Source organism: Prionailurus viverrinus, chromosome C2, assembly GCF_022837055.1.
Source record: "Prionailurus viverrinus isolate Anna chromosome C2, UM_Priviv_1.0, whole genome shotgun sequence".
Lineage (NCBI taxonomy): Eukaryota > Metazoa > Chordata > Mammalia > Carnivora > Felidae > Prionailurus > Prionailurus viverrinus.
The window spans coordinates 101,531,645-101,539,427 of NC_062569.1; the positions used below are offsets into that span (position 1 = coordinate 101,531,645).

Here is a 7,783-nt window from a genome sequence, read left to right on the forward strand (position 1 = left end):
TTGTGTGTATCACCTTCGTTAAAAGACTTCTCAGGATCCAAAGATTCTCTCCTTCAGGATCTCTGCGTCAGTCAAGCTGCTTCTAAAATCCAAACAAAGGAAATCATGCAGAGCGACTCATAATGTGCTTTTTATACATTTCTTTTCAAGAGCACAAAGTCATTTAACAAATGTGAGCTTAGTGTCTTTCATATCCATTTTTCTGCTCAATTGTAAATTGTCACCCCTATTTCAGGAAAACCTTCATTTCCTGGGGGGGGGGGGGTGTAGAGGAGGGAGGGTTCCTTTTCTACCCCCATCAGGGCGAGGCTGGAGGTCAGGCAGAGAAGCCTCCCACCCAGCTGGCTGGAGGGCTTTTTTGCTGAGAGCAGAAGAACTTGCCCGTGCCTCAGCCAAAAACCAGAGAGAGCAAGGCGGAAACAATCTGAATCCAATGGCAAAGAATCTCCTATCTCAGCCAGCAACCACGCCTGTGATATCTGCCCAGCTGCCTCCATTTACAGAAGACAGACTGGGGTTCAGGGAAGGGTCCTAGTATATGATGACTTCCCTGCCGGATATGATGCCAGATATTGGTTTTCCAGCTGGAGATAAAATAGGCCTTCCAGACTCAAGAAAACATGCATTAGGCTGAGGACTACAGCATAAGGTTGATGAACAAAGTAAAAATGAATAAATATATGTGTTTACATATAACCATATGAACAACTGGTGAAGTATTCTGTGACTCTAATTTTACTAACACAATAAAGGCATCAGCCAGCAAGCCTGAAGGCAAACAAGAAGGCTGAGCTGTGTTGCTGAGGTGGTTACTCTTTACAGGGAGAGAATTCTGGCCAGGTTGTCATCATGTATATTGCCATCGTGTACCGTGACATCATGGTGTACTGATCTACCTTGTATATACCGATCTGTCCCTCTGCAAGGACTTGGGAGTAATATGGATGATGCTAAGATATAAGGCATCACCTCTGCCATTGAGGAGACCAGAATGTAACCGGGGGAACAGAGATGTGCATGTGGTTAAACAAGGGCTACTGTCCCCCCGGATGTCCAGGCTCCCCTCTACACCACCACTGCAAACAGTTGCCATGACGACTGTCATCCGAATTCATCACTACAAAGCTAATGATGTTTCTTGTAAAGGCCAGAGGATGGAGTTACTTATTTCCTTGCCCAGTGCTCCCCAGACCTTTATTCCCACCCCCATCCCCATCTCCACACTTAGTTTCAGGGGTGTGACCTGGAGGGGCGAGGTCAGGTGGTGCTGACAGGGATGTTTTCAGGGAGGCTGCAGACTGCAGAGACTTTGACCGAAAATCAGGAGGTATCACTGCTCTCAGTGCCTTCATGTCCCCCCCTTTACCCCTGCCTTCCTATCTTCCCCTTTACCCCTGGACATTCTTGTAAATAACAGCGATGGACTACAGTGGCAAACATGGGCTAAGAAGATCTGGACCTGCAGGTGGTGTTCCCATTACAAGCCTGGGGAGGGATTTAGGTTATCTCACTCCACCTGTCATATTCTCAGGAATGTACCTACATGAAATCAATAAAAATCTAAACTTACTGAATTCTCTAAAAACAATCTGTCCTCTCGAAGCATTTAGTGGTCTCCTGTCTCCTATTGCTTTAAACTAAAACACCTTTTCAGGGAAAAAAAATCCCTCAAATTCAGGAAAAAGGGAAAAGATCACTTATTTTCCAGAGCTACAGATGGAGCCCTTGCCTCTCACTGGGGTTGGGCTGCCCAAGGCACCCGTGCAGAGGCCGCTGGGCAGACTGGCCCTCTCTGGGTGTCGTTCAGACCTAGACACCTCGGTGGCCCAGAGTCTTCTGATTTGACTAGTTTCCTTTGGGATTCACTCAGGCTCTAAGAGAAGAAAAATTTCAGATGCCCACAGAATGTTAATTGAACGGACGTGGTGTCCTAGGGCTGTGAGACCCAAGCAGCAGCCCCTCCATGACAGTGTGCATGCAGCAGGTGGCAGCAGCGCCCCGCACACGGGCGCCGCTCTCCCAGGTGATGGGAACTGCCCCCACTGCGTTTCAATCCCAGTAATATTTTCTAAAGGCCCATGCAGCATGGGGATAGGCGTTCTCTACACTTAAAAATAACTCTTCAGTGGAAGTCATGAAAATCTCTATTATCCTCCCAGCTCGACCAAATCCCAATTGCACAGCGTTTCTCCTGCCTTAGATGATAGTCCGCTGCTTGTGAAGAGAAAACAGAGGCAGTCAGTTCCACATACAAAAAGAAATCTTGAACTTCTTGAACTTCAGAGGCAAATTCAATTATTTACAAAGAGAAGCAGGGGCACGTATTATTTCTGCTAGAGGCAAGCTGTCATTGTGTGTTTTGAGCAAACTTTTTAAATGCTCCATTTAAACGCCCTCAATGAGAAAAGGACATTTTCAGAAATAGGAAGTTGAGCAAAAGGCACACTTACCTCTGTGGTTTGCATAGAGGTTAGCTCAAATATTACTGATGTGTCTTAGATTTTATTCTTAATTATTATGTATAAAAATTAAAATGTAGGCTGTTCTATCTTTGCACATGTTTCTCTCCCAAAATGCTTAGAAAACACGCTGTTTAATGTTTCAAATAATTGAGAAATACTCATTCATTGAGTGCCAACTCTTAAGAGATTACTAAAGAGGCACAGTTTTAAGTGATTTTAAAATGCAAATGATAAAACACAGCTCTTGTTCTTAAGGCATTTACTATTTTGCTGGAGAGAAACATCCGCGCACACCACAAAGGAGTCAAGAAACATAAGACATAGAACTGAATGAGTAAGTAGCCCAGGATTTTAGGAAAGGAAGAGGAGGGATCAAGTAAGCTAGTAACATTTTAAGAGTGGAAATCTAAAGCTGGCTTCACATTGTAAGGGCGAGTCTGATGGAAACCACAAGGTAAGTCATTCCAAGCAGAGCAAACAGTAGAGCCAACAGTTGGAATTGTTGAAGTTCAAGGCCAACTCTGAGTCAGTTGTGATCATGGAACAGAGGCTTTATTGAGGGGCTTTGGGTCAGACAAAGCTGTCCAAAGAGTGAGATTAGATTATGGAGGGCTTTGAATTCTGAGCTATAGATTTTGTTCTTCCTGTTAGAGAGAGTTACAGATTTTTCAAGAGAAGAGTGACATATATAAAGTAACCTTTTAGAAAGATGAATCAGGTGGGCTTGTGAATAACAGTAAGGGGGGAAAAGAGGGTTAAGAGCTGTTAGGGGTCTTATATTTCCCTAAGCAGTGGAGGGCAAGAGGCTGCTGATTGGTTACGGCAGTGCGACGGGTGGGGGGGGGGGGGGTGGAGAGGCGGTGGACATTACAAAGAAAGAGGAAGTAAGGCTTGGTGTCCCATTGAACATGCAATCAAAATCTGCTCTCAACTTTCATGCATCAGAATGAGGAGAAAAAAACAACTCTAATAGATGTAAGGGCTGTAAAACGATGTGGAAGTGTAATGGATTAATTCAATATCCCTGCTGGAAGAGCCACCCTACCCTCGGGGCAGTGGGCAAGGGGTCACTGAACTTTGGACAGAAAGTGAGGGATAGCCTATTAGGGTACAGGTAGAGAGGCCTCGCCTTCACGAGAATCAAGTTCCCCCTTTTGGTTTTCACTTGGATTTTATGAGTTTTAAGAATTACCATCTAAAGGGAGAGAAAGAATATCATGGCACTTTCATAACATATAGCAATCTATTTTATCATTGTCCTCTCCACCATGCTCAACTCTCTCCATTAAAGACTGATTCTAATGTAATGCATTTTGCCAATGACAACATCAATATCTGCTCATTGCCAGAAAACATTTTAAAAGGTTAACAAAGAAAATAAAAATCAGCTGGAATCCTAACCACCCACAGGCAATCAGTACTTACATTTTGTCTTATATCTTTCTGGATTTTTACATAAATATGTATATAGGAAGAAAATGAATTTTTACTATTTTTACTACATGCACTCTAACCTGTCCCTTTTGTTTTACTTCATAATATAATGTAGACACACATGGTAATGAAACAAAGATAAACTTCCTTCCTTTAAAATAGTTGCATGGTATTTTATTGTATAGACATACAAAAAAAATCTTTAAGTAAGATAAGTATAACATTTCTACTAATGTTTTACTTTAAGAAATAGAATTTAAAAATTCAGTTGAATAATTATAGTTAGTGATCTCTGAATATTTTTCAATGGTGGGCTAAAATAAACCATGAGAGAAAGAGCAACAGACAGAAGGGAGAGAGAGCTTGATTTTGCCAAAGCCCTGGGAAGCTGATGCTGGCTCACTAATCACTCAATAAAGTTGACTTTTGCAGCAATACATTTTAAAAACTATTAATATTTCTAGGATTAACATAGAATAGAAGAAATCTTTTAGATGATGTTCTACCCAGATTCAAAACATTGAAATGTCTCTTCACACGCAATGGAGAAAAAAGTACCACCTGAAAAACTGAGAAGTTTTGCAATTGATTTTAGAACTTAAAAAAGATAGTATGGAACTAAATCACATACTGTGATTCTTTTGTAGACTTCTACAAATATATTTTGACCACATTGTATTTTTAAAACTATAGATCACATACAGATACTGTGTTTCTTTTTTTTAAGTTTATTTATTTTGAGAGAGATAGAGAGAGCATAAGTGGATGAGGGGCAGAGAGAGAGGGAGAGAGAGAATCCCAAGCAGGCTCTGCACTACTAGCACAGAGCCTGAGATGGGGCTCGAACTCACGAAACCAAGAGATCACAACCTGAGTGGAAACTGAGAGTCCGACGCTTAACTGATTGAGCTACCCAGGTGCCCCTGTGTTTCTGTACTTGGTAAAAAGAATAGACTAAGTAAAACTGGATATGACCATTAGCCAGTAATCCCCCCCACCAATCAGAGCCAGCAAGTGAGAGAGGAAGGGATACAGAGGCCACATTGATATTTGCTGCTTTATGTAATGGTGTGGCTCAATACAACCTTAATTAGGTAGTGTTACCAGGAAATAGCAGATTGTGATTAATAGCATTTCCTGGGTAATTGAGAGTTAAATCACATTCTTTTCTTGGGGGAAGAAGAACTATAATGGGAAGGCTCGTTGAGTGGGATAGAAAGTCCTCATTGCTGAACATCTTTTAAAAAGGTATTATTTCGCATTTCTAGCTCAATGATAACCTTGGAACGGACATTATTTCACTTTATTTGGTGATTGAGGATCTTTTTTTTTTAATTAAAAAAAATTAATGTTTATTTATTCTTGAGAGACAGAGAGAGACAGAGAGAATGAGCAGGGGAGGGGCAGACAGAGACAGAGACACAGAATCTGAAGTAGGCTCCAGGCTCTGAGCTGTCAGTACACAGCCTGATGTGGGGCTCGAACCCATGAACCGTGAAATCATGACCAGAGCCACAGTCATATGCTTAAGCAACTGAGACACTCAGGTACCCCAGTGATTGAGGATCTTACAGAGACCACAAATATTGTTCTGAACCTGAGACCCTATCTAAGAATATAGAGGGTAGTTATAAATAAGAACATACTCCCCTTCTCCAAAAAAGAAGTCTAACTTATTAAAAATTTGTCTGCTTTGTGGAAGAATCAAAAACAGAGACACGCGCATACCCCAACACGAAGATTGTCTATTTTCTGCCAACATCTATAGAATGTTGGAGCTACAAGGGACTGTAGCCATTATCTAGTATAGGTAGAGTCCTTCATATTAAAGATGAAGAAACTGAGGCTCCAGAGGTAAGTGTCTTGGCCAAGGTCAAAGAGTTTGTTGTAAAGAACCCTGTACTACTTGTTACACTGAGGTAATGAGTCATACCTCACACTATTAAACTATTCAGTTTAGTATGCTTAACAGTTAAAACCAACCATTCTTCAAATTAAAATGCAAATTGCCTCCAATATCTTTACAAGTAAGAAACAATCTAGAAATCATTTGCTTTTTTTTTAATTCCCTTGACATTTCTCTCGACTCACCTGCTCCTGTATATCCCAGAGGAAACAACAGTGAGCAATTTATATGTCTGAATGTACACACACACACACACACACACACGCACACACATTTGTTTGAGAAGTTTCTGTTTGTGTATTTATTTGTTTGCTTGCTTGCTTTTCAGTTTAATTTCCTGGAGGAATTCTGACCAACTCTCTGGGCAATGCCAAACAGGCAATTTTTAAATCGAAGACAGTGAATTAACTTCACCTGGTATTATGTAACTCAGCATCGATTTCATTTTATTGCCACTGTTCTTTCACCGTTTATTATGTATTTTCCTCTTTCATTTTGCTCAGAGAGGGCACAATAGGTCTCCTATTTACTTCTCCAAACACTTCTTTTTCTTGGGGGCCTCTCTGTCCTCCACCCACACAGTTTGGTAGACGAGGAAGCTGCTCTAATTACCCAGCACCCAGCCGGGAAGACCACACTTCTAGAACTAGACGATCATGCAAACAAATGAACAACAGAAAACAGTGTGTGTGGAGAGTCCTCTGAAGCAAACAGAAGATCCTCAAAGCTTTATTTTTTCTAAAACAGTCATGCCTTGTCACTTTTGAGAAGGTAGAAAAGCTTTTCTTCTCTCTCTTTTCCCCCTAAACCTTAATCATGCCTTTTTTGCTTTTGAGCATGTTAGAATCTACTTGGAATTACCAGCATTTGTATAATTTTCACACTCTAACAATTGTTATAGGGCCCTGGAACTTCAGAATAATCAACCCCTTACTTTATAAATAAGGAATCTGGGGCCCAGTGAAGGGAAATGATGAACCTAAAGGCACAGAGTTATGTCTTCCATAAATACTGAACTCAAAGGCATGGTTTAACTTGGGCCACTTCCCCCACCCCCATACAGATTATATCGTGAATATTGCTATTTACCTGACCCTATTTACACGGTTCTGTGGTTTAAAGCACCACAGAACCAGGCTGAGTTGTCAACTAGGCCTCCCCAGCAAAGAGATTCACCCCCACATACCAGTCTCCCAACACAGGTAACTCAAATATGTGTCTTTGTGACATATAATTGCACAGAACAATATATCAGAGACCTGATAAGAGGTGCAAACCTCAAATGCCAGCTCTGTAAATGTCTAAGCTCCTCTTTCCATACATCTCTAAGGCATAGTCAGTGGTGCTTGAGAGGAACTCAACACCTCATTGTGGTTGGCCAGGCTCTGCACAACCAATCGCTGGGCCCCTGGATCCCTCTCCTCCCTCCCAGCCCCACAGGCCCTCACTTACCACAATCCTGCTCTCTTTCCTTTCTGTCCCTCAGGCCCTCTGTATTCATTAAACACAGACACAGAGGGTGTCTGTATATGCCATTTTCTCTGTTCGGTACTCTTCCCCAGCCTTGTTACATTACTAGATTCTGTCATTCTGGGGTTATTGAAATGTCCCCCTCCTCTTCAAGGGCTTTTCTGACCCCTGTGATTATATAAGGGAGCACCCCCACCCCCTCACCACAGGTCTGTTTCACAACAGCCGTATTTCCTCTATGGGGCTTATGAACTAAGAGAAGTTAGGTTGTGTACATTCTTATTGGTGTATTGTTATTTTCCATTAGAATGTAAGCTCTGCAAGGAGAGGGATTTTGTGTAGTAATCACCTCTTACACCTCACCAAACATCCTCTTGACTTACCTTTTCATTCCAGCTGGTTTTTGAAGGAACCAGCTGCTTACATGTGCAACATGAAAGCACCCCCTCTTGGCCGCCCTGAATGTCCCTCTCTTTCTGACCTGGGGTCTCTGGAGCAGAGACGCAGTGCC

General features: G+C 41.9%; 1 protein-coding gene across 1 annotated transcript in view; it reads right to left on the minus strand.

Annotated features, from left to right (window-relative positions):
- The window catches only part of CD96 (CD96 molecule), a 92,995-nt gene extending 92,911 nt beyond the window's left edge, over positions 1 to 84 (minus strand). The window contains exon 1 of the mRNA XM_047876042.1: positions 14 to 84. The gene's annotated coding sequence lies outside the window, so the exon portion shown is untranslated. The remainder of the gene's footprint in view (positions 1 to 13) is intronic.
- Positions 85 to 7,783: the final 7,699 nt, after the last annotated feature.